A 27,486-nucleotide genomic window follows, 5' to 3' on the forward strand; every position below is an offset into this window, starting at 1 on the left:
CCTGAATCATTTGAGAAAGCCCAGAACTAAGAGACCCCAGACCCGAACAAAATTGATGACTGTGGCCCTGTCCTGCAGAAGTCGGTATGGGGAGTTCAGGTATGGAATGCATCTATTACTGTATGTGAGCCTTAGGACAATCCCTTCCAGGTAGGTGCTATGCCCACTTTATAGATGAGAAAGTCAAGGCTGAAAGAGCTTATGTGACTGACCAAGGGTCCCATTGCCAAGAATTTTCTGAGGCAGGACTTGAATTTAGGTCCACCTGTACTCTGTTCACTCACTGGGTGCTCTGATGCACAGCTCTTTGGCCCTGAATCAAAGACCTCCCTTGGAAGCCTGCCCCGACCCTGTGAGGCCCCATTCACTTGATCCTGGAAACTTCCACTTCCCTCGGACAAAGAGCCCCATGATTTCTCGGGACCAGCCAAGGCTGGTGACTCAGGGGCTGGTTTTGTCCTTCCCATTTGGCCTGTGCAGATGGAGGAAGTGAGTCGGAGAGGTCCCCAAGAAGGAGGGAGAGAGGGGGGCCTCCCTCAGGAGACCAGGGAGTCCGCCTTCCTGGGTGGAGGGGCCGACAAAGGAAGAAGACGGCATGGGGGGGGGTCAGACTTCTGCACCAGGGGAAAGAGGCCGCTCCCCTGAGGCCCCACATCCTGCCAGGAAGGAAGAAGGACCGTCATTCATGCAAATAGTGCCATTGAGAGAGACAGAGAGACAGAGAGACAGAGAGAGAGACAGAGAGACAGAGAGAGACAGAGAGACAGAGAGAGAGAGAGAGAGAGAGAGAGAGACAGAGAGACAGAGAGACAGAGAGAGAGACAGAGACAGAGAGAGACAGAGAGACAGAGAGACAGAGAGAGAAGGAAAGAAAGAAGGAAAGGGGGGAGGGCAGTGAGAAGAAACAGAGACAGAGAAAAGAGAAGGGAGGGGGAGAGAGAGAAGGGGGGAGGAGAGAGAGAAAGGACTCTGTGTAGAGGATTCCTTGGATTTGTTTGGACTACTTCCCACACTCAAGATTTTGATTGTCAAATCTGAGAGCTAAAAGCTCAGGTCAGGACGAGGGATGGAAGAGGAGGAGAAAGAGAAAGAGAAAGAGGGAGGAGAGGAGGAGGGGGAGCACATACCTGGCCCACCTGCCAGCTAGGCGTCTCTCCTAAGACTGTCTGGCTTTTTTTCCCCCTCTTGTCCCTGAATTTCCCCTCTCAGGCTGTTCCATGGAAAATTCAAGCCAGAAGGTCCCCAGGGAGCCAGACCCAAACTGGCCTCCAGTCCTGCTGGGCCTGGGAAGAAGCCTCCCATCTCCCTTTCCTTGCTCTCCCTCTTCTGGGAGCAGCTTCCACTGGAGGGATTGCCACACCCTTAACCCCACCCCAAACACCATGTCTAAGTAATAATAATGATAATAATAACATTTCTGAGGCACTTTAAGATTTGCAAGGTATTTTATATACATTATTTCACTTGAAGCTCACAGCAGCCCTGTGACATAGGTGCTCTCTTTACTCCTATTTTGCAGATGAAGAAACTGAGGCAGACAGTCATTGTGTGACTTACCCAGAGTCACACAGCTAGTAAACATATGAGGCAGGATTTGAACATAGTTCATATTCCTCTTAGCTTCCTAGGGGCCAGTTTGCAGACCTAACCTCATCTTCCTTCCTTCCCTTCCCCTTTTAAAACACATGATGTCATGAGGAAAAGAGTGATGGATCTCTCCGCAACATGTCAGGCATTTGGGTCCTTTTAAATGCAGAGGTTTTTATCCTTTTCTTTGTGTCCTGGGCCCCTTGGATTATCTGGTGAAGCTCAGAAACCCCTTCTTAGAAACCTGTTTTTAAATGTGTAAAATGTAATATTGTTGTTAGTCGTGTCTGATGCTTCCTGACCCCATCTGGTGCTTTCTTGGCAGAGATCCTGGAGTGGTTTGTCATTTCCTTCTCCAGTTCATTTGACAGATAAGGAAATTGAGGCAAATGGGGTGAAATGACTTGCCCAGGGTCACACAGAAAGGAAGTGTCTAAAACTGGGTTTGAATTCAGTTCTTGCGGATTCCACCCAATGCTCTACCCATTGGACTACCCAGCTGTCCCATAAAATGTAATGCATAGGATTGCAGAGGAAATCAATTATAGTGAAATATAGTGTATATATATATGTATTTATGCATGAGCATATATGAGTATATAAATCTATAGAGCAGGGTTCTTAAACTGGGGCTATAAACTTGTATTTTATACAGAGAGCAAAATAAATTGTTTTACATACGTGTATATATTTCATAATCTTGTTACATATCTATGTAAGAACACATATAACATCATGCATGAAACATGTTTATAACACATGGCACAGCATATATGTGTATTTACATGTTATACATGTGAGGTATGTGTGTGTGTATAAATGTATTATCTCTCTTCTCTCTCATTTCCCTGTCTCCTTTTCCCCTCTGTCCCCTCTCTACTTTCTTTTCTTTCCTCTTCTCTCCTCTCTTTTCTCTTCTCTGTCTTTCTCTGTCTCTCTCCCCACCCCAAGTTTATAACACCCAGTTAAGAACACTCTCTAATTATACCTCTAATTACATAGCTTAGTCCCCTAGCTCTGATCTCCTAATTAGCTCTCACCTGAACTATTTATAATAGCCCCATCTGATATCCCTGTTTCAAACATCTCTGTCTGAAACCCTTCACAAGGCACAGGTGGGAGAAGGGAACAGTATTTATATCACACCTACTATGGACCAGGGACTTAGGAGAAACATTTTTTTAAACAAATATAATCTCATAACAACCCTGGGAGGTGGGTGTTGTTTTTACCCTCATTTTACAGATGAGGAAACTGAGGCAAGTAGAAGTGAAGTGACTTGCTCAGAGTCACGCAGCTAATAAGTATCTGAGGCTAGATTTGAACTCAGATCTTCTGACTTGGGGCAGCTAGGTGGCATAGTGGATAAAGCACTGGTCTTGGAGTCAGGAGTACCTGGGTTCAAATCCGGTCTCAGACACTTAATAATTACCTAGCTGTGTGGCCTTGGGCAAGCCACTTAACCCCATTTGCCTTGCAAAAACCTAAAAAAAAATCTTCTGACTTCAGGACCATTGCTCTGTCTATTGTGTTACTGGCTGCATCTAATGACCACAACCATATCACCTTCTACTTTCTATGGCCCTTGGAGCCAAATGCAATCTCTTTAGCTTGATGTTCATGGCCTTCTCTTTCCAACTTTACTCAGACATTATTTCCTTTCATACAGGCTACATTTCAGCTGAACTAGACCAGTCAGGTTTCCCCAAATTTGATGTCCCATTACTTTTCTCCTGTGCCTGGAAAGAATTCCCTCCTCTATTCTGATCCTTGTCTTCCTTCAGTGATCAACTGGGGTGCCGAAACTTCCTTGGCTCCCCCAATCCCCAGGTGTAGTGCTGATCCCCCTTCCTCAAATGACTGCTGTCTGGGAGGCCTTTCTTGGCTCCTCCCCTTCCCCCCTGCCACTCTGGATGTATCTTACATACATATATTCCTTTACATGTTATCTTGTCTGTTAGATTGCAAGCTCCTTGAGGGCAGGAATGTTTTAAATTTTCCTTTGTATCCTCTGGGCTCAGTCTCTGGCATATCAGTGAAGGCTTAATAAATACTTACTGATTGATTGACCGATATGTCTAAAGGCTTCACCCTCTGCTCCTTTGATCCCTCCCCTCCTTCCCCCATCCCAGAACAACTCCATATGTATGAGGACTTTCACTCTTGTTCACCACATTCTCTTGCTCCCATCATCAACCCTTTAGCATATTGGTCGGATTTTGTTAATGGGGAGTGGAAGGCAGACCAGGTTGTCTGGGAAGCCCTATCTTATCCATGAATGGCTTCCCAAAGCCTCTGGCTTCTCCAAGCACCAGGCAAACCCCTTTCATGCTGGGTGTCTTGTGCTTTGAGGAAGGGGCACTGGGCAGGTGGGGGTTCCCCACCAGATGCAATGATATGGTATGATCATGGGTCATTTCCTGACATCCATGGTGATTATGGTCTCTAATGCAGATGCTGCTGCTTGGAGACCTGCTGAAAACCCTGATGCTGGAGTCTTTGGCCTGGGAGACCCTGTCCTGGGTCTCACATGGTGCTTTGTCCACCAGCTTGGTTTTGTGTACTTAGTCAGGTCCATGGAACTGGCCTTTGACCCTCTATCTCTAGATTGTTGAATATTCTGGTCTTAGAGGCTTGGGCAGATGGTTGGCCTACAAGAAAGTCCCTGAGGAGTTAAGCTTCTGCCTTTGCTTCCCTTGATCTTTTATTTTGGCAGGGTTCCCAGAAGGTGGGGTGAGTGGATGATTTTGGGTTGATCAGGAAGGAACTTCACCCCATCCATAACCAGAAGGTTCACGGTGGTGATGAAGGAGGAGGACATAGCGCATATTGTCTTTCATTCACCAACCCTTGGATGTGTGGCTGGGGACCAGCACTAGGGGAGCTTGGTGCTCTCTTGGTGAGAGCTGGTGATGTCAGCCGGAAGGAGTGAGGTGCGCGGAAGGGGTAAGTGGAAGGATGTGGCAGGATGCTCTTAGCAAAGGGTTCGATACCACATAGGCATTCAAGAAACACCTACCAGCCAATAGGTTGTTTAATCATCACATAATTAGCCTTTCATCTTTTCCTTCCTGGGCTTTCTCATAAGATCATAGATACAGAAATGGAAGGGACCTTAGAGGTCATTAAATCCTTCCCTAAACTGAGGCATAAAGTGACTTGCCTAGGGTCCCATAGAAAGTAAGAATTCAAAGTGGGATTTGAACTCAGGTCTCCCCAATTCCAAGGCCCGCAAACTATCCACCCCACCCCTCTCAAGAAGGTCTCAGAGTTTATCTTTGCTCTGACATCCTTTATCCCTTCCCAGGCCTCTCTAAGGGCTAAGATTCACACGACTTACCTCTCCAGGGCTGGAAGAAGGAGAAAGTTGATCTGGACCTCCCCAGGGAGCAGCTCCAACCTCCGGGGTCCGTCCTCCCTGGTGAGTAGGGTAACATTAGCTAGCTTCCGCCTTCCGCCCTCCACCCTCCACCCTCTAGTTCCCAGTCACCTCCCCCATGGTTCCCCAGGAGCTCCCCCGTTCATAGACTTCCTGCCCACAAGATGTAGCTTTGATCGAGGGCGGTCCAAGATGCCTCCTCTTCCCCTTTTTTCCATTTTGCTCCCCCTTGCACTGCCCAATGACTGCCCATCGGCCCCCCACATCAGGTTCGGAATCAGGACCAGGCCTTGCCCTTCCTTAGTTCTCATTGGGGTTGGGATTGCCAGGGAGACAGGGTGAGAGACAGTCACCATCCTCCCTCCCCAGCCCTGTGGCTCTCAGTCATCACTATGTCATCTCTTATGCTTCTCCGGGGAACCTCATGTGGTTGATAGAGGGAGTTCAGGTGCCCATTTTCTCTGCTTTTCCACATTGAAGTTCCAACCTTGGGACCTTTTTTCTCAGAAAGTATATGTTCCTGAAGGATGTACCCATGGAGTGTGCTAATCACACCTCTCATTTGCATGCAGGCTTTTACCAAAGACACACGTGTCCACCACACCTCAGAGACTGTTATCCTCATTTATTGGCTGTAGACACTGAAAGTCAGTGAAATGACTTAGCTAAGTCAGTGTAGGCATGGCAGTAGAAGTAGTGTTTTCTTACTCCCAGCCCAGTGCACATTCTATTAAGAATGCAGTGCAAGTAGGGAAATTTACTTTCTTCTTCCCTTGCCCTCAGCTTAGCAGTCCTCATATTTGTGCTGTGTTTAACTTGGGGAGAGGCATGAACAAACGAGACCCTCTAAGCCTTGACTTTAGATCAGCCCCCACGCTGCTCCAGTTCCTTCTTCCATGGTAAAAGGAGAAATAGGTCTTGAGGCATCATGGGGAGACGTCTCTAGGATCTAGGCCAACCTAGATGCCATGACTGGATCTGGATTGCTCCGGGACATTGAGGGAGAGGCCCCAGATCCTTGATGGAGTTGACCAGCAATCAAACTATAACGGACCAATGTCTTTTTCAAGTCTAATTGGATGTTTATGATCTTATGAGCTATAATTAAGGTAAGGCAACTGGGGCTTTGCCTCAGGGTACCAATATTCAAGGGGCACATTTCTTCCCTGTGATTTTCTGGCCCATTAGCCTCATGATTATTCTAGGCCTTGATCCCCAAATTTAAATCAGGACACCTCAGTCTAGCCCCTGTCCACCACTCACAAGATCCTAGCCCTGTCATACCCTTCTCTCCAACATCTGCCTTTGTCTAATACTTCCTGGTCACCTTTCCCCACCCAGCAATGATAGCAATGGCTAGGATCCCTGGGGAGGGCTCTGCTTCTCCTTTGGTACAGCCATCATCTCTGCTGGCTGGACCAGATCATCTGCCACACTTCCTCTCCTCCATCCCTCTGGGCCCCCCAAACGAATTAACCCCAGGAGCAAGGCCTGCCAGTCGTCTAGCCAGGGACCTGAGATCCTCACCCCCCTCGACCTTCCCTTCTTGCCTCAGGTCATGCAGAGTCCAGTCCTCCTGCTTCAGTCTGGCCTTGATATACAAACTGGACGGCCAGACTGGCAGCAGAGCCAAGCCCCCCTCTTGTTTCTAACTTTTTCTTCTGGGAGCATAAGCTCACTTCCTGTTTGCTTAAAGAGGAAACTGGGTGGTAGCAGGTAGTAGTGAGCGGGTGGAAGAGGTCTGAACACTCAAGACTGAGCTGCTCTTTGGGGCAGGGGGAAGGGATTGGACCCCCTGGAAGGGAGCCCCATGGCTTGCCTTAGGTGTCTCGGTTCTTAGACCATCCTCATCAGACCCATCCTCACCCACCCTTCCGTAGCCCCTGAAAAGCTGTGGGAATGTGTGTGTGTGTGTGTGTGTGTGTGCGTGCCTGTGGATATATGAGTATGTGAGTGTGTGCATGTGATGGTGTATGTGTGTTTGTGAATTTGTGAGTACATGAATGTGAATGTGTGTATATGAATAAGTATGAGTGTGGTGTATATAACAGGGTGTGTGAGTGTGAATGTGTGTGAATGTATGTGTATATGTGAATGAATATGAGTGCATGTATGTGATAGTGTGTGTAAATGTGTATTAGTGTGTACATGAATGTATATGTGAATAAGTGAGTGTGAATGCATGTATGTGACAGTGCGAGTGTGAGTGTGTGCATGTGTATGTGTGTGAGTGTGGCTATATGAATATATGAGTGTGTGCGTATGTAACAGGGTGTGTGTTTGAGTGTGACTAGGTGAATGTATGAGTGTGTGTGTGTGTGAATGTGTATGTGAAGGTATATGAATAAGTGAGTATGAATATATGTGAGTTGCTTTGAGCTTGCCTGTGACTATAGAAGTGTGATTGTGTGAGTTTATGAGTATGTGACTATATGAGTGTGAATGATTGTGTATGAGAGAGTATGTGTGTGAGAGCGAATGAGTGGTCTTGAGTGTGTGTGTGCAAAAGTGAGAGATGCATTTATCATGTATTTTGAAGAAGATGAGAGCATTGGAGAAGATTCTTGGGGGGGGTAGAGAGGCTACCTAGAGGGTGGCCAGTGTGAGAGACAAATTTGACCACTTCCCACTTCTTCCTCATTTCTATGTAGCAGATCAAGCTCTCTCATCACTCTCAGGCCCATGCTCTGAATTTCCTTGTTCTTTTTTATCAGGTTGGGAAAGAATGGAGCAGTTTGGCCCCTTGGTCCCCGGGCATTGCAGGAGGGGAGGGTAGAAAGGGTGACATTGGGCAGGAATAGGTGACAGAAGGTGACTATAACATAATAGACATTAAAGAATAGGAAAATCTTTTCATTATAATAATATCATTTGTTTGGGGGAGGTAGTGAGGCAAAATCTTTGCAACTCTAGGAGAGGAACAGAAAGGGAAGGCCTGTTTAACATTTAGATGGGAGGAGTTCTTTGTTTGTAGCACAATTTGTAGGGAAATGAAAGTTTCCCCTGCCCAAACATGCCTCCTTTACCACATCACTATTACAGCATCTCCATTAGTCACTCCTTAGGGTTAACGTGTTGAAGGATGATGCTAAAGGATGCAAGCATTTCTTTGAGCTATTGAAATATTAATCATTATTGGCCATTAACATCTTAAATTATTTATAGTCAGTTACAAGATCCATAAAATTGTTTAAGATTTTTTTGATAGCTAGTTCTATCTAATTCCCCTGTAATAAGTCTTTCTCAGATGGCCAAAAGGGTTCATGATACAAATAAGGTTAAAAACCTTTGAAACAGAAGAAAGCAAGGTTTTCAGGGAAAGAGATATTGGACCTTTAGATTTTGATGGGAGAGAAAAAGAAGGAGAAAATCCAGAATATGGGCAAGGAAAAGAAGAGATTACTAGAGAAGATGCCCCAAGTGAAACTGGAAGTCTTAGGCTAGGGGCCAGGTAGGCAATGCCCCAAGATGAGGAGTGGTTCCAACACTGAGCTCCATCTTAGTGGAATGATTATGGAAATTCTGAAATAGGAACATTGAAAACAAATTTCATCCCTTTCATGATTTTGCCAAGGTCCTCATTGGCCCATGACCATTATATCATGGAATTCCTAGGGGCTCTTCAGGTTTGACAGTGGGACAGGCTAGTGGTGGGGGCAGTTAGAGAGGACCCCTCAGGAACCTTGGCTAGGAAGGGAGTCTCAGTAGCAAGTAAGAAGACTTGGTGGATGATCTTGGGGCAGTTGCAGGGGGCAGGAGATCACAGGACCATGGGGTCCTTGGTCTGGAGTTTGAAAGGGAAGTAGGAGTCAGCCATCCAGCCCTCTCATCATACAGAGATGAAGTGCTTTGTCCAAGGCCATACAGCTATAAAATATCAGAAGCAGGATTCAAATTTCAGGAACAGCTTTCTGAATTCAGAAGACTTACAAAGCATTTTCCTCCCAACAACCTCATGAGGTAAGCCGTACAATAATGGCCATCCTCAGTTTTTTTGACAAGGAAACTACCTGACTCATTGATACCAAACAAGAATAGCTGAGGCTCATGTACCATCAAATAGGAGGCTCCTTCCGCTATGTTCTCCCCACTATCCCTCAGAGACATGTTGCAATTTCCTTCCTCCACATCCTTGCTCAGGACATTGCCCCCTGCTTAGAAAGACTCTCACTCCTCTTTGCCTAGCCTTGGGGGCCCAGCTCCAGTTCTTACACCCTGTTCTGCTACTTCCTCATTGGAGAGCAATGGATAGAGCACTGGTCTTGGAGTGAGGAGGACAGGAGTTCAAATCTGGTCTCAGATAGTAGTCATACAACTTAGTAGTTGTATGACCTTGGACAAGTCACTTCACCCTGATTGCCTTGCATCCAAGGGTCATCTCCTGTCATCCTGATTTATATCTGGCCACTAGACTCAGATGGCTCTGGAGGAGACAGTGAAGCTGTTGACTTAGCATAGCCCCCCCCCCTCCAATCTACTTCATGTGTTTGTCATGGCATCATCTCCCTGATGACACTGTGGTCTTCTTCAAAAATGATGGACAAACATTATTATTATTATTATTATTATTATCATTTCACCTATATGATCCCAGCTTTTTAAACTGTAAAACACAAGAATTGGAGTAAATGTCTCTAAGGCAAATTCCCAGCTCTAAATTCTATGATAGCCCAGTCTTGAAAACAACTCCTCTCTATTTCAACTTAAATCCCACCCTCTGTAAAGGGTCCTTCCCCTTCCCTCTCACCACCTTTCCAACTTGTCCCAAACATAGCTTTTCCTCCAAACTTCCCTCTTCCAAACTTCACTATTACTGTTTGAGGGTGTATGGGATATTCAGGGAAGGCTAGGACCTCTGGTGTGAGGGCTTGTCAAGCCCTTTTTGGGGCTGCTTATCGACCTTTGTCTCCCAATTCTCACCTGTGGCTGTATCATGGTCAAATCATGGCAAAACTATCTCAGCAGACAGGCTGACCCAGGTTGAGGGTAACTGAAAGGTCTCTGATCTATTAGTGAATTAGGGTTGTCTACTCTAAGCATGTGAAGACTTCCTCCAGTGGAATGGACAGATGAGAACAGTTTGTTCCAATGGCCATGAAGGCAACTGAAGCAGGTGTGGAGTGCTTAGAGTTTGGTCAGGCATCAAAGACGCCAAGGTCATCCACTGCATTCTGGACCATTGTCAGTCATCCTGACTTTTATCTGGCCTTTGGGCTTCTGATGACTCAGTAAGAAAGAGTGATGACTTTGTACAACTATGCCTCACTTAAATCTAATTCACATGAAAAGTCAAGACATCACCCTGTTCCAATTACTGTCCAGGATACCAATTTCCCTGCAGTGATCTGGTCTTCCCACCTTGATGGGAATCTAACCTGTCACCAACACTTATCATTCCTGTTTCATGTGCTGCCTCTCTGGTGCAGACCCTCATCACCTCAGACCTGACCTGTTGTAATAGCTGCTGGTGGGGAGGGGTCTGCCTGTTTCAAGTTTCTCCCCATTCTAGTCCATCTTCCATTCAGTCACCAAGAAATTTCCTAAAGCACATGTGTGATCACATTGCCTCTACTTCCCTACTCAAACTCCAGTGGCTCCCTATGGCCTTCAGGATCAAATACAAAATTTCCTATTTGACTTTTTAAAAGTCCTTCACAAACTGATCCTTTCTTACTTTTGCAGTCCTCATACTCAATGTCTACTAACATTGACCTTCAACAAATCCCTCTCCCATCTTCAAGGTTTCATTGGTCATCTCCCAGGTCTGGAACACTTTCTCCTCATTTCCATCTCCCAGGTTCCCTGACTTCTTTCAAGACTCAGTTCATTCTACCTTCCATAGGAGGCATTTCCATTCTGCCCTCCCTTCCCTTTGCTAGGGACATTCCTCTGGCCTTGCCTCATCTCCCATCTGCACTGTTTTAAGATGTATGTATAATCTTCTTTTGCATGCTGACTCCCCCCCTCCCCAAGATACACACTTTCACTGATACTTAGCTCAGAGCCTAGTATCCAGTAAGAGCATAATAAATGTACTTGACCTGCTAGACCATTAATGTTTTTAAGGGGTTTCTCCTACAACAAACCAACTTATTAACTAACTGGCACAATATGATTCCCATAGGTTTATGGATGAGGAACCTAAACTCTGGAAAGTCTTGTCTGACCCCTTTTTATCACAGAACATCATTGGAACATCACAGCCTGGAGTCTTTAGGTTTAATGTTTGCTTCTTTACAGGGAACCATTTCCTGGTCTTATAAGTTATAGTGCCATATGGATATGTTTTATTTTCCCAACCAAATGGGAAATACTTTAAAGGCAGGGGTCATGTTTTAAAACTTTGTTTTCCCTGCAGAAAAAGGTGCATATTTTCAGTGCAGGGTAAATATTTGTTGTTCAGATGAGGGGAGCCATCGCTTTACAGATGGGAAGGTGGGGACCCAGAGAGTTCAGGTGACTTTCTCAAGGTCACACAGACAGTAAGAGAAAGGTGGAATTTGAAAGCCAATTCCAATTCCAGAGTCATTGTAACAGTTTCCTTGGCCAGTCAATCTGAGAACAAAAGAAGGTGTAAATTCTCGTGCTCTGGAAGAGGGGTCTAGTTTATGGCTCTTACCACCAGACACCAAGCTCTGCTCTTGATGGAAGGAGAGACTTAGTATAAGAGTTTGTATAGTATAATGTACTATAAGTATATTATATACTCATATACTATATAATATACCATAAGTACATATAGAAAAAAGTACAGTATAGTTAATATAATGATAATCTTATCATTAGGCACACCTGTTGGCATGATCTGGGGGTGCTTCCCCGCTCAGTCTTCCTTCTACTGCTGTTGCTCAGATTCTACTCTATAGTGGGAAAGCTGTGCTTTAACTTGTATCCATGACCATGCTGTACTTGAATTCAATTACTATGTCCTTCTTCTGGTGGTAGACTTTACTCTCTTCTAACAGCACCTTTATTCTGTTTAGATTTCCTACATTCTTATCTCTGCATATGATGTCTTCCCTTATAGAATGTAAACCCCCCGAGGGCAGGGGCTGTTTCATTTATGGCTTTGTAGATCAGTTTCTACATGTTCTATTCCCCACAATTTGATAAAAGGCAAAGGTAAAGTGGGAGGCATCTGGTGTTCAGCGGGTAGAGCACCGCCCTTGCAATCATAACTGCCATCATCTACTGGTCATATAACAGGGGCTTGGCACATGGAAGGATTAGAGAGGCAGGAAGGTAAAACAGAGTAATCTCTCTGGGTCACTTACAAGTCACTTGCTCTCTGACTCTCAGTCTCTTTATCTGTAAAATGGATGGAATAATAGTATCTATATTAGAGAATCAAATGAGTTGATACAAGTAAAAAGCTTTGTAAACCTTAAAGTGCTATATAAGCAACAGCTACAATTATTTCTTTATATTCCTTTAGTATTATTATTTTGCCATTGGTTTATTATTATTCATTCTTATTATTTTGTCAATTAGTTTTTAAAAAGCATTTTGAGTTAATGAACATTTATTAAACTCCTACTTTGTGCTAGATGCTAAGATACATAGATAGGTCAAAAACAAAACTAAAAGCGACAATAAATAATCCTTCATCTCAAAGTACTCACAGTCTAATGGAGGAGACAACATGAAAACGATTGTTTCCAGACAAGCTATGGACAACCCAAATTGGAGCTAATCAACAAAAGGCAGGCACCAGCCTGGGGTGGGGGGAGGATTGAGCTAGAGTCATGGTAGACTTTCAGGTCTGTGAGAAGGTCAACATGGAAGTATTGATAGAAATCTGTTTTCTTGGGATAAACACAAGATACAAAATCCAGAGGTCAGTCCAAGGGTTAGGTAAGAGGGGAACAAGGCAGGAATCCAGTTTCTAGAAACTTAAGAATTAATTAGGCTCATTTACCCAGAGGAGTGGGTTGATTAGTCAGATAATTAGATAATTAGCGTCTAAACCTCTTTTCATTTTCCTAGATGACTTTATCCATCTTTTCCTATCATCTTCATCTTTTATTCTTCCATGTTCTTGTTGATACCTTTATTTTCTCCTTCATGTACATCCTGGATTTTCAAGGTTTACTCATTCTCCTTTCTCCCTATATCACTAAACACATGCCAACTGGGGTCAACTCTTCTTCATTCTCTGCCTCCTTTACCTTTCTTCTGCCACCTTGCTGTGGAAATTTTCCTTGAAGATACCATTTCCCCTGGGCTGTTCCTTTCTGACATCCTTACTTGTAATTTCTCCCACATCCCTACCCTACCCACCAAACCTTCTTTGCATATTCATCAGAACCTTCCACCATTCAAACACCCATTTCATGGTGTCCATTAACTACCACTTAACTCATTCCCTACCCTATAGTTCTTGCTTAATGGTTTCAATGTAGCCCTATTGAGCAGTTTCTTACCCTGACTCCTAATCTTTTCCAGAACCTTCTTGAACAGACCCCAATCCTGAATCAATCAATATATATTTAGTAAATATTACTGTGGAAAACAAGTACAAAGAAGAAACTCTCTCTCTCTCTCTCTCTCTCTCTCTCTCTCTCTCTCTCTCTCCTATCATCTATCCATCATCTATCCATCATCTATCCATCTATCCATCCATCCATCCATTATCCATCCATCCATCCATTATCTATCTGTCTGTCTACATGCATACATATATATATATATATATATATATGTAAGATGCACTCAAAATATAAAGTGAGAAAATACTTATATATATTCAAACTAGTTATATATTAAGTTAGCTTGTATTGAGGGCACTAGCAGTTGCAAAGATCAGAAAAGATTTCATGCAAAAGATCATATTTGAATTGTGTCATAAAGGGATAGGACTCTAAAATGTCCCCCCCCTTCTTGTGCCTTAAAAACTTAAAAATCATTTTTTATTGTAAAGACTAGGTGTCCTTATCTCTTCCAGGATAGAAGTGCATTAGTTGCTCCCAAGCCCAGACCTAGGCCCACTGTGATTGGCCCAGGAATTTTGACTTATTCTGCTTGGCCAGGATCCAGTTGCCCTTCCTTAGGTAGCATGGTGTCTCGTCCCTTACCAGGGGATCACCATATTAAAGCTGAATATGCTGATTTTGCCACTTCAAGCTTCCAACCTCAAGGGATCTACCATCTTTAGTAGTAGCTGGGATTACAGGAATGAGTCATTAAACATTGTTATTTAGTTGTGTCACACTCTCTTTTGACACTTTAGGGATTTCTTGGCAAAGAAACTGGAGTGGTTTGACATTTCCTTCTACAGTTCATTTTACAGATGAGGAAACTGAGCAAAAGGGGTTAAGTGACAGGTCATATAGTTAGTGTGTCTGAGACCAGATTTGAACTCAGGAAGATGAGTCTTCCTGACTTCAGGCTCAGGGCTCTATCTGCTAATCTCCTAACTTTTCTACTCATCCCTTAACAAACAAATTAAATGCCACCATCCAGGAAGCCTTCCCTTCCCCTTCTTGGTCATTAAAGACATTATGCATGAGCTGTTTTTTTTTTTATTTTAGTTTTTCCTTTTAACAAGTAATTAATTGTTTTGTTATAAAATGCTTGAATGAGCTCCATTCCTCTGTAGCCTTCTCCTAGGTCACCTAGGGGTTCTGAAGGCTAACATGTCACAAATTCATGCCTTTCTCCTTCAGCATGGCCTTCAGGGCTGCTCAGCACAGTCCTATCCTCTGACATCTCAGGCTACTCCCCTGATCTGAATTCCAAGCCTTCCTCAGTTTCTCTCACCTTCCTTTCCTCTTCAGTAGATGCTGGTACCTACACAAGGGAAGGGTGGGAACATTCTAAAGCATCAATATTTTCCCTTCAACACATTTTAAGAAACAGTACAGAGTGTGAGAGGTCTTTTAGTTTCTCTAGAAATATTAAGAAAATAAGTATTTCCCTGTTCTTAAAAAAAACTCTTTACTATACCTTGGAAAAATCCCTTGGAAAGATGAATGATATAGGTTTTTCCATAGAAAAATGGATGAGTGATAACTATTTTTTAAATAAAAAGTATCTTTTGTCTTGTTTATAGAAAGATAGATGACACAGTAAGACCTGAGTTCAAATCTAGCTTAAATCTCTTACGAGTTGTATGACCCTAGTCAAGTTACTTAACCTCAGTTTCCTCATCTGTAAAATGAAGATAAGAAAGGGGCCTACCTCCCAGGGTAGTTGTGAAGATTAAATGAGATAATATTTACAAAGTATTTTAAAAAGCATAAAGCCATAAATTAATACTGATAAAATAATGATGATGACGATGATAAAGATGATGATACAACACTTACCTTAAGTGATTGGTGTTAGGACCTACCCTTTTCCATCGATTAAGGATATAAATATTTATTTTAGAGATGTTGTCCTTTTACTTGCTCTAGGAGTAAAGGGAATAGTCAAGGAGGAAAGAGGAATGTTACTCAATCATTCTAGAATGTTAGTCCTAACTGTATTTTTACATATTGTGATCAACTTTCCTTGTTTAAGATTCCTTATAAAAATTATCTGAAATTGTCTTGAGGGAGAGTCATGTCCGAGGGCATGGGAAGCTGGTGGTGCCACTTGTTTCCTCTCTAAGCTACAAATACTTTGGATATAGATTCATATTAAATTAACTAAAATTATTTCTGAAAGATTTGGACCTAAATAAACAGGTATTGTATTAGTTTAAATATTTTTTTCTGAGACAGGAGTGCTGGCCCAAGCCTGTAATCCCTGGTTTGTAAGAGGTTGAGGCTGGTGGATCACTTGAGCTCCCAAATATGAGTTAATACAGATTCTGCACTATCTGACACCAATATGGTGGTGGATTAGGCCACATAAAGAGAGATTAACTACCAAGGTTGGAAATGAAATAGGTCAAAATCATGCAAAAACTTCTGTGTCAATCAGTGGGATTGGACACATATGTGGCCATCATATTTTAAGTCTGGCTAAGTTAGTGATATATGAACACATATCTACATCTACACACACACACACACACACACACACATATATATACATCTGCATTTTTATATATCTATATCTAATCTAATCTAATCTATATATCTATATCTATATATCTATATCTATATCTATATCTATATCTATGTATCTGTCTATCTATCTACCTATGGATAGAGCATTGGCTTTGGAGTCAGGAAGATAGGAGTTTGTTTAGCCTCAGACACTTGATTCTCACTAGCTGTGTGACCTTGGGCAAGTCATTTAGCCCTGATTGTTTCACATCCAGGGCCATCTCCAGTCATCCTGATTCCTATCTGGCCACTGGACCCAGATGGCTCTGAAGAAGAAAGTGAGGCTGGTGATTTAGCACAGCATTTTCCTCATTCAGTCTAATTTTCCTCATGCATGTCATAGCATCATCACCTCACTGATGCCATAGTCTTCTTTGAAAATGAAGGCTAAACATTATTGTATATACCTATATACAGTATACCAATGTGAATATTTATTTATATCTATATATACATTCATTATATTAATTTTCTATCTTTACTATATTTTATTTATTACATATATGTATGTGTTTGCACATCATATAATGCATGCAAACATTTATACCTACATGTTTACATATATACACAGATATACATATACTCACATGAACTTATATCTTTTTTTCTTTAACAAAGGGGAAAGAGTACTAATTATCCGGGATCAAAATGATTGTGATTATTCATTCTTTGTTCTCAGAGGACAAATGACATCACAAGGGTGATATCTTGACTTTCAGGTGGATTGGATTTAAGTGAGGCAGAGCTGTGCAAGGTCGTTGTCAGCCTTCCTCCCACCTCCAGTCTTCAAAGTCAAGTGGCAAAACATGGGTCAGGAAGACTGGCAAAGGACTGACTAGGATGCAGTGGATTACTTTGGCCTTTCTAAATCAAGGTCTTTCCCTGGTCTCTGTCTAAGGCAATACCCACTCAATGACTAAGCTTAGGTAAAGATTGAAACAAAAGATGGGTTAATTTGTCTTCAGAAAAATATCACTTTGGGAGGGAAATACCCTTGGAATTTCTGGCCTGAATAGAAAACAATTGCTATTTATGGAGCCCCAGCTCTTCATCCCCTTGACTATGTGACTACGAGCAGTCTCTAAAGTTCAGTTTCCTCATCTGTAAAAGGAGGCCTATAGTGCTTGACCTGCCATCTTCACTGGACTGTGAGGAAGGATGTGCTGATATCCGTTACTGTCCTACAAAAACAGACATTCTCCTTTTGATCACTGCTGCCACATTCATTGTTCCATCCCTTCCTTCAGCCTCTTCTGTAACTGCATTGGCCATCCATCCTTTCCACCACCTTGCTCTCGCCATAATCTCATCCCTCTGTAGGATTTTTAACACCTTTTCCAATGTTAGCTTTCCTTCCAACTCCAAATATATATCCCCTGGCATTCCTGCCCTTCTAAGTAATCTCCTTGAAGGCAGAGATGCTTTATGTTGGTTTGTATCCTTAGCCCCTACCCGCTGCAGGATCGATAGGAAACTCTTCTCAAGGTCCTGTTTTATCCTTTTTAAAAAAACCTTGGTCATCCTGGTATGGCCAAACCAGGGTTCGGATCGCATTTCTTTAGGAACACACTCCCATCCCATGCCATCCTATCCCATCTAAAGAATGCCTTGAATCATGCCACATAGAAATCTGTTTTCATTCTGAAATGTTATTCTACAATTTCTACAACAGTGTTCTCCACTTTCAAGACTTTTTCTATTATCTACTTACTTTTCTTAATTAGGACAGAGCGTGGGGGGCTTTTCCCGAGGGTATGAAAGGTTGGTGGGCAGGCAGCAGTTTTACTCCTTCTGTAGAATAGAAATAGTTCATATTTGCATCTAATCAGGAATAGGGACTGGTCCTGTGCTTTCATTAGTACAGGTAACTCTCATGTGAGGAAATGCCTTCTGCCAGTGCAGGTTGGCACTTTCTCTGAAACTCAGTCTTGCTTCCCATGTAATAAAGGGTAGCCTCTTCCTTGCCTTTTCATTGACTGAAGGAAGGACTTCGGAGATGGAGAGAATATGGGAACTCAAAATTGAAAAGTAAACATAAAAAATGTTTGAAACTTACAGTCTTCCTAGATGATGGCAAGTTTCCGTAAATTTCCCAGCATTCAACAGAGGTGAAACAAACCCTAATCAAGGTCTTTTATTTCTCCAGTTGCTGCTGCCCTCCAAAATTACTTTGCATTTACTTTGTATGTTTGAGATAGGTGGTTAGCTCTGTGTATAGAGGACTAAACCTGGAGTCAGCAAGATCTGAGTACAAATCTCACCTCAGGAACTCACCGGCTGCATGATCCTGGGCAAGTCACCTGATTGCTATCTGCCTCAGTTTCTTCATATGTAAAGTGGTAATAACAGTTGTTGAGAGAATGAGATATTTTTAAAGCATTTGCACACCTTAAAGGGCTATAGAAATGCTAGGCATTGTATAAAAGTGAGTTACTGTTGTTGTTAAAAGAATATATTGTCAAATTGGTGTTAAAACTTTTTATTGCTTCATTGACCCCTATGCCTGGCGTACCAATTAGTGTTTCCTGTCACTTCCTTGATAAAATGTAGACAATAGAGGCCAAAGGCCAGAGTTTTGAAAAAGTCAAATATGATGGTGGCAGAGCTCCAACTATTGCTCCATTTCTTTAAGCCTTCTTGTTCTCAGAGCGAAGTGTCGCCACTTGTGATGATGACATTCGGGTTCAATAGTGCCTTCCCCATCGCCAGGCACCAGGGAGGACAATGTCTCTTGCCAGACTGGAAGCCCAGCTGCAGTCAGTCTACTTCACTTTACCCTCACATTTTCAGTGACTAAATTGGCACTTCTAGGATTTTTGAGCAGGAAGACACCTTTGAACTCAACTACTTCAACCTACTCATTTAACAGAGAAGGAAACTGAGGTTCAGAGGGAGCAAATCATTTGCCAAGGTCAATCAGTTAATAAATAATAATAGCTAATATCATGTTATCTGGATAGAGCTAGACAGGACCTTAGAAGGCGTCTACTCTGTCTCCTTTCGTTGTTGTTCAGTCATTTCAATTATGTCTGCCTCTTCATGATCTCATTTGTGGTTTTCTTGGCAAAGATATTGGAGTAGTCTGCCATTTCCTTCTCTTGCTCATTTTACAGATATGAAACTGAGATAAACAGGGTTAAAGGACTTTCCCAGGGTCATTCAGCTAGTAAGTATCTGAGGTTGGATTTGAACTCATGAAGATGAGTCTTTCTGACTCCAGACCTGGCATTCTATGCATTATGGTGCCCCCTTTCTAGAAACCTGACCCAGGGGCATAGTGATGGTGGCAGAACTAGGTGCTTTGCTTCTAAATTCAGGGCTCTTCCCTCATTAGATACTCACAGAGACTCTTTGAGGTAGATGCCATTATCAGTACTCACTTTCCATTTTACAGATAAGGGAACTAAAGCTGAGTGGTTAAGGACCCAGCATCACATAACTAGTAAGCAACTAGGTAGTATTTGAACCCAAGTCTTCCTGACTCCAAGTTTGTCACTTAATCCAGTACACTGAGATGTCTCTAGAAAAGTGGGTATTTAAGACCAAGTATAATTATAGAATCATAGAATCATGGAATCAAAGAATTTGGGAGATAGAATGAACCTCAGCAATCGTTAGTCCAATCCAAGCCCCAAACAAACTCCCAGTCTGTGTTTGGAGTCCTTGGAAGTCAAAGTCACAGATAGCCTAGGGGATAGGAGTGTTTGTGTGTGTGTGTGTATGTGTGTTTGTCTTTCTCTCCCAAGAGCTCTAGTCTACTCCCTATTTGGTTTCAGGACCTCAATATATCATGTGCAGCCCACCAGATCCCTTTGACTCTGGGACATATATATTTCCCAGCTAAAACACATTTCTGGCTTGCACTTCCCTTTTTGGAGGGACAACCTCTTTCTGTGCTTTCTATGGCACTCTGTCCCTCTAGTCACTGTGGGGCATTAACAGATAGTTTCCCAAAGGAGGTTGATTCTCTCAGTTTATCTCTCAAAATCAAAGATTTCACTTTACATTACTAAAAGAAGCATTTTTCTCCTGTTCTATGATGGTTGTTCAAATCATTCTCTGGCTGACTCCAGGCTCAGAGATCCCATTTGGTAAGACATAACTTTCCACAAATAGCTCCTAGAATGACTTGGCATTTTGATCCCACAGATCCACCCCCAGCTTTGAGAACCACTGGGCTAGAGCAATGGGCCAAATCTGAGAATATTAAATTTAACATGGATAAATATAGAATAATACACATAGGTTAAAAAAATCAACTTAGTTATATAAATAGAGGATGGAAGAGGCATAGCTTGGCAATAAGTTCCTAAGAGAAAATCAGAGGACTCTAAGATAAATAAGAGTCAAAAGTATGAAATGGCAATTAATACCCTCCTGCTCCCTGAATTGCATTAAGGAATGATAGTGATGGTTCTGCCATAATGTGTTTAGGCTGCCTCTCTGCTCAGTTGGGGAGTCACATTTCAGAAAAGACCCAGAAAAACATGAGGTCATTCAGAAAAGGGAAAAGCTCAAAGACTGGTGGAAGGAAGCAAGGAGCATGATCCTGGAGAGGAGAAACCTTGGGGGTGACCATGTCAGCCATTCTCAAGATCATACAGATGGGAGAGAAGCAGCAATTATTAAAGGGCTGTCATGAGGAAGAGGAAACATATTTGTTTGGCTTGGCCACAGAGGTTAAAGTTTGGAGCAATGGTAGCCACAGAGAAGCAGATTTAGTAAAAGGAAATATTTCTTCACAATTGCCACTATCCAAAACTGGAATGGGCGGCTTTGGGACATAGGGAGGAACATCAATTTCCCTTCATTAAAAGTCGTTGAGGAAAAGCAAGATGAATATTTATTTGTTGGACAAGTGAAAAGCCAATGCTTGTTCACATATGATGGGGGCAATAAATAGAGCACTGGACCTGGATTCAGGAAGATTAGAGTTTAAATCTTGCTTTTAATACTTAGTAGTTATATAAACATCACTGGGTAAAGTCACTTAACCTCTACCTTTCTCAGTTTCTTCATGGAAAGTAAAATGGAAGTAATAATAGCACCTACCACCCAGGTTATTTTTGAGGATCAAATGAAATAACATTTCCAAAGCACTTTACAAATTTTCAATTGCTACATAAAAGCTGGCTATTGTTATTTTATGGGGTTTTTATGTGCTATTTTATGGGCTGGTCTATCTGTTCCTTTCAGCTCCAAGACTCTGTGATTTGATTCTTTGTAATCTGGTTTCTACCCCCACCATGCTACTAACATTGGTTTTCCTCCCCAAATTTTCTACTGATCTCTTGGTGGAGAAATCTAATGCCTATGGATCTTGCACAGTGGCAAGATCACTTCATGTCAGGAGATTTAGGTTCAAATGACCTTCAACAAATTAAAGCTTCTCTAAGCTTCAGGCAGTTCTCTATAAGTCATAGACTGACTAATCTGTGTGGGAAGAGAAAACTCTGAAACACTAAATGAAATTATAGGTCCTCAATACATTGATTCTGCAGTCATGTTCACAGAACTGGGGAAAACAAGTGAGGAGACTGGTCATATATTCAATAAACAGTTGTCAGTTGTGCTCTATCAGACCCTGTGGGAGATAGCACATGTGTAAGGCACAGTTCTGGAGTCTAAAGACCCTCAATGGTTTTATAAGAGAGATAACATTTACGGAACATTTCTGTGCAATGACACTAGGTAACTATTCTTAAACATCTCATAGGATCACAAAGGTAGAGCTGGGAGGAAACTTACAGGACATCTAGTTCCCCATTCTCTTTTTATGCCTTTCTGTCTTCAGAAGACATTAAGCAAATATTAGACCACTATTTGCTGGAGATAGAAAGGAATAAAGGAAAAAAGGGAAGAAAGAAAGGAAAGAAAGAAAGGAAAGAAAGAAAGGAAAGAAAGAAAGAAAGAAGGATAGGTAAATAGGTAGAAATAAGATAGGTAAAGATAGAATAGATGCTAGATTAGAAATAGAACAGATATCAGATAGATTAATAGAGAGAATGGATTGATAGAGATAGAATAGATTATTTATTTATAGATTGAGATAGATAGAGAAATAGATAGATGAATAGAGAGATAAATATTTCCTCTCAAGCATGGGTTGGAATCAATGACTACTGATTTTCTTGTTATCTCCTAAATTCTATGTTTCTATAATTTGGGGACACCTATACTCCTCTACATCTGAAACTATGCAGAAACTTTGTCTCATTCTCAAGGTCTCTTTTTAATCTGGTCTCTATCCAGGATAGAGAGGAGGAAGCCAAGTGATCTACCCAAGGACTTTGGTCTCATTAGTCTTGTCATTTCAGCCTGTAGAGTCAACTAGCTCCAGATTTCATTGAGTTCAGAGAGCAATGAACTAAATATTTTTGACCCTCTTTGATATCTACAAAGATAAACTTAGGATATGGCCTAAGGTTCTAAAGAAAAAGTACAAACCAGCAAGATAGTTAGTTCCACAAATACTGCATTTACTGGGTGCCCACTGTATTTGTAACTGTTATTAATCAATTATTTTTCATTTGTGTCTGACTTTTTGTGACCCTATTTGGGGTTTTCTTGGAAAAGATATAGGAGTGGTTTGCCATTTCCTTCTCCAGCTCATTTTATAGATGAATTTAGGCAAACAGTGCTAAGTGACTTGGCCAAGGTACCACAGGGACTGAGGGCAGATTTGAACTCAGTTCTTTCAGACCCAGTGCTCTATCCACTGCAGCACCTCACTGTCTATTATGTGCAAGATGCTAAGAGAAATAATTTTTAAAAAGACATATCTTGGAGTTATAGAGTTTATAGTTAAGTCAGATACACACATAAGTAGAAACACAGATTTGTGAAATTTTGACCTGGGAGGGAACCTCAGGGTCATTTAGCAAAGATTCATAAAAGAATTCAGGGCAAGAGCTAGGTTTAGAGATCATAGATCATAGATTTAAAGTTGGAGGGATCTGATAGTTTATTTAGTCCAGCCTCCTCATTTTACAGATGAAATTGTAGGCCAGAAGACTTCAGTGCCTCACATCAAGAAAGATCAGTTTCTGGCCCTGATGAGTCACAGGAGGATTCCAAAATTATAAATGGTTAATTATAGATGCCAATTAAGTCTGGCTTTAGTATGTTGATAAAATGGAAATTATAAGTGCTAAGGCAAGTTGTACTTCTCTACTTGCTGTCTTATATGATTCAAATAGTTGGTTTCAAGGGTCCCCTTCCCCCTTTCCACCATTCATGGCAAAATCTCCCCACTCCTTTCTGCCTAGACAAACCTCAACCTCTCCTTGACCACTAGAGAAACTCCAGATCTTTCCCTTCTTTGAACTACTCTTATGTATACAAGCAGTTTATTATTTAATTAATCTCTAGTAGTTTTCTGTTTCTTCATCTACTGGACTTGGCAGTATCATTCTTGAGGACAGGGGACAGAATTCATATTTGAGTCAAGTCAACTGACCTTTATTGAGTTCCTGCTGTGTGCAAAACCCTGACTTGATTTGTATTAAAAAGGGAAAGACAGAAATATAATGAGGGTGGGGTAAATGTGGCTTTATTTTAGGTTATGGAATTTAGAGGGTGTCAAATTTAGAGAATGTCATCATCATCAATACCCTCCAGCAGAGCAAAAATAAAGCTTGGTCCCTATTTCAAAACTCATAAGTAAGTATTTATAGTCATATTAAAATGCTCTAAATTACTATTTGTTAGCAAAATAAATTAAAACAACTCTAAAGTACCAACTAATACCTGTCAGATTGGCTCACATGATAGAAAAGAAATGATCAATGTTGGAGGGAATATGGGAAAATTGGGATACTAATGCCCTGTTGTTGGAATTGTGAATTGATTCTACCTTTCTGGACAGTAATTTGGAATTATTCTCTTTGAACCAGAAATATGGTTGCTAGATCTGTTTCCCAAGGAGTTCATTAAAAAGAGAAAAGGAACCACATGGACAAAAACATTTATAGCACCTCTTTTTGTAGTGGTAAAGAACTGGAAATTGAGAGGATGCCCATTAATTGGTGAATGGTTGAACAAGTTGGGGTTTATGAATGTGATGGAATACTATTGTTCTGAAAGAAATGATGAGCAGGCAGATTTCAGGAAAACCTGGAAAAATTTGCATGAACTGATGCAGAATGAAGTGAGTAGAACCAGGAGAACATCGTATACATTAACAGCAATATTGTGAGATAATCTACTATGATAAATTTGACTCTTGTCAGCAATACAATGATCAAAGACAATTCTAAAAGACTTAGGATGGAAAAGAGAAAGAACTATGGAATTTGAATGCAGCTTGAAGCATACTATTTTCACTTTAATTTTTTTCTTATGGTTTCCATTTTTGTTCTGATTCTTATTTCAAAACATGACTATAGGGAGATATGCTTGACATGATTGTACATGTACAAACCAATGGATTGATTGGGGAGGGGAAAGGAAGGGGGAGGAGAAAAATTTGAAATTCAAAATCTTACTGAAATGAATGTTGAACACTTTATATCTATTTGGAAAAAATACAATAAAATTAAAATAGATAAAATAATTATTTTTAAAAAGAATAAAAAACTAGTTGTAGGGCTGCTGTGTCTTGCTAGACTAATCTAGGGCCCATGAACTTCTTTTAAAATATTTTGATGACTATATTTGAGAATAACTAGTTTCCTTTGTTATCCTATGTGATTTTTTTGCATTTAAAAAGACTATTCTGAGAATAACTTATCATTTCACTAAGTACTATATTTAGTATTCATATAGTCCTTTAAAAGGCATCACAACTTTATATATATTATTTCACTGAATACTCAAAGTAACCCTATGAAGTAGATGCTATTATTCCCATTTTACAGATGAGAAAACTGGAACTTGCTAAATGTCAGCTAGTAAATGTCTGAAATAAAATCTGAACCCTAGATATTTTGATTCTCTACTATGACACCAGCTTCCTTAAGGGTTCCATAGTCTTCATCTGACTGCTATAGAGGTCAACAAAACAGAAAAGTTTAGAAATTCCAGGGTTAGCTCTGTGGTCTCTCAAATGAGGGACCCTGACATGTCTTTTGGTACCTGGGACAATATTTTATATAGGGTCCGGTATTAAGCATATGGTAGTTCCCTTGTACTCTGCCTTGATCTATGGTACCATATTCTCTGCTGGGTGCCATATTCCAGTTGAACTATGGATAAACCAGAGACCATCTATCTGTTCTAGAGGATGGCAGCCAGAATGGTGAGAGGTTTCAATTATGCTCTCTGACAACTATTTGAAGGTGGTCGACATATTTATTTAGAGAAGAGAAGACTGTGGAGTGACAGGGTAACTGCCTTCATAATAGACTTTGAAGGGCTTTCATATAGCAGACACAGCTTTATTTTCTTAATCCCCAAAAGCAAAACCAGGAACCATGAGTGGAAGTTAAAAAGTAGCACATTTAGGCTACACGTTCTCAGTAAGGAAAGGAAGGGCTGCCATATATGTTAGTAGAGTGAAAAGCCTACATTGATAAATCCATAGTTCCCTTGAAGTTAAAGAGAAAAGATAATCAAGTCCACAAATACCATGTATTTAATTCGAAGCCTTTGGAAACACTGGAACAAATTTATCCCTTTCATCAAAAGAAACATGTTTCCTTCTTCTCTTAGTAGAGAGAGCAGGGGGACTATGGAAAGAAAGTGTTTCATATACCATCAGATGCAGTCAACTACTGATTGTGTTTATTTAATATTGTTGTTATTGTTACAAATGAGGGTTTAAGAATGAGGAACAGACCAGGGGAAGTTTTATAATATAAAAACCAGATGCATTAATAAAACTTCTTTTTCCAAGTTCAATGGAAAGATTGCCCAGGAGCCAAACTGCCTTTGATGGTTTCTAGTTGTATACCCTTATTGTAGTTGTATACATTTAACCTCCCTAAGTCTCAGTTTCCCTATCTTTAAAAATAAAGGGGTTAGTGAAGAGATTATGAAAAAGGGTAAAAACATCACTTGTACAAAAATATTTATAGCAGCCCTATTTGTGGTGGCAAAAAATGGGAAATTAAGTGAATGTCCTTCAATTGGGGAATGGCTTAACAAACCGTGGTATATGTATGTTATGGAACACTATTGTTCTATTAGAAACCAGGAGGGATGGGAATTCAGGGAAGTCTGGAAGGATTTACATGAACTGATGATGCTGAGTGAGATGAGCAGAACCAGAGAAACACTGTACACCTTAACAGCAACACAGGGGTGATGATCAACCTTGATGGACTTGCTCATCTCTTCAGTGCAACAACCAGGGACAAGTTTGGGCTATCTGTGATGGAGAATACCAAAGAAAGAACCGTGGAGTTTCAACAAAGAGCAAGGACTAGTACTTTTAATTTAGAAAAAAAAATTGATATCTTATTGTCTGATCTTGCTGTCTCTTTTACTTTATGTTTCTTCCTTAAGGATAGGATTTCTCTGTCATCACATTCAACTGACATCAATGTACACCATGGAACCAGTGTAAAGTCTAACAGAATGCCTTCTGTGGGGGGTGGGGGAGGGAAGCAAGAATGGGGGGCAATTGTAAAACTCAAAATAAATAAAATCTTTCTTAAAAAAAAGTAGAGGGGTTAGACTAGATGGCCTCCAAAGTTTCACCACCTTCAAGAGCAATGATGGTATACTCTTCCACACACACAGAATACGTATCCATAACATATCTTTTAATAAAATGAGGCTAATAATAGCATAAAATTCACTGAGTTGTTCTGATTAAAGGAGGTAAGGGATGTAAAATTCTTTGAAAACTCAAAGTCCTCCACAAATATCAGCTATTTTTATTATTATAGTTTTTATTGTTTAAAAGTATTACAGCATAGTGGGTCATTGTACTAGGAACCAGGAGACTTGGCTTTAGTCCTGATTCTGTCAATCACTTACTATGTGACCTTGAACAACTAAATACACTACTCTGGTTTCAGTTTCCTGATCTGTAAAATGAAGGAATCTATCTAGATAAACTCTAAAGCTTCTTCCTACTTTAAACCCTTTCTAGGATCATTATGGAGTCTGAGAATGGAATTTCGATTTCAGAATCACATATCGGGACAGAGGATGACAGTTTCCTGAAGTATGATGGAGTGAACCTAACTGAAGCTGGAAAGAATGGATTAGTTTGGTATTTTTCAAATGTAACCCAAAGGGTTTCCCCTGAAAAGGAAGTGAGAAGAAGAAAACTGTCTATCCAAACCCAGATAGCTAGGCACCACAGAGATAAACTAATACATAGGAGAAGGATCACAGTTGAAACTCCTAAGAGTTTATAAGACATAAAATCAAAGAAGGGGCCAGCACTGTCTCAAGTCACTACAAAAATAAAATTTCATGCAAAATTGTACAATGAATAAAATGAACTAGTTATCTTAATGGGAGGAAGCATATTTGATCTCATAGGTATTTACTCAGACTTGGTGGGATAAGAAATGTGCCTTTAGATGAGTA

At 41.1% G+C, this 27,486-nt stretch overlaps 1 protein-coding gene and 1 long non-coding RNA gene across 5 annotated transcripts in view; one reads left to right on the forward strand and one right to left on the reverse strand.

Annotated features, from left to right (window-relative positions):
- The window catches only part of PSD4 (pleckstrin and Sec7 domain containing 4), a 63,350-nt gene that overhangs the window by 26,023 nt on the left and 9,841 nt on the right, over positions 1 to 27,486 (reverse strand). Inside the window, exons 1-3 of one of the 4 annotated variants that reach the window (XM_074198091.1) lie at positions 17,714 to 21,969; positions 15,274 to 15,359; positions 4,928 to 5,005 (exon numbers count right to left, since the gene is read on the reverse strand). The gene's annotated coding sequence lies outside the window, so the exon portion shown is untranslated. The other 3 variants (XM_074198082.1, XM_074198101.1, XM_074198110.1) reach the window with 3 other exon arrangements.
- LOC141496059 (uncharacterized) lies at positions 4,378 to 27,453 on the forward strand. The gene is made up of 3 exons (XR_012470930.1): positions 4,378 to 4,533; positions 4,895 to 5,008; positions 27,041 to 27,453. It is a non-coding gene; the product is annotated as an uncharacterized LOC141496059 (long non-coding RNA).

The sequence above is a fragment of the Macrotis lagotis genome, chromosome 1 (genome assembly GCF_037893015.1).
Source record: "Macrotis lagotis isolate mMagLag1 chromosome 1, bilby.v1.9.chrom.fasta, whole genome shotgun sequence".
Lineage (NCBI taxonomy): Eukaryota > Metazoa > Chordata > Mammalia > Peramelemorphia > Peramelidae > Macrotis > Macrotis lagotis.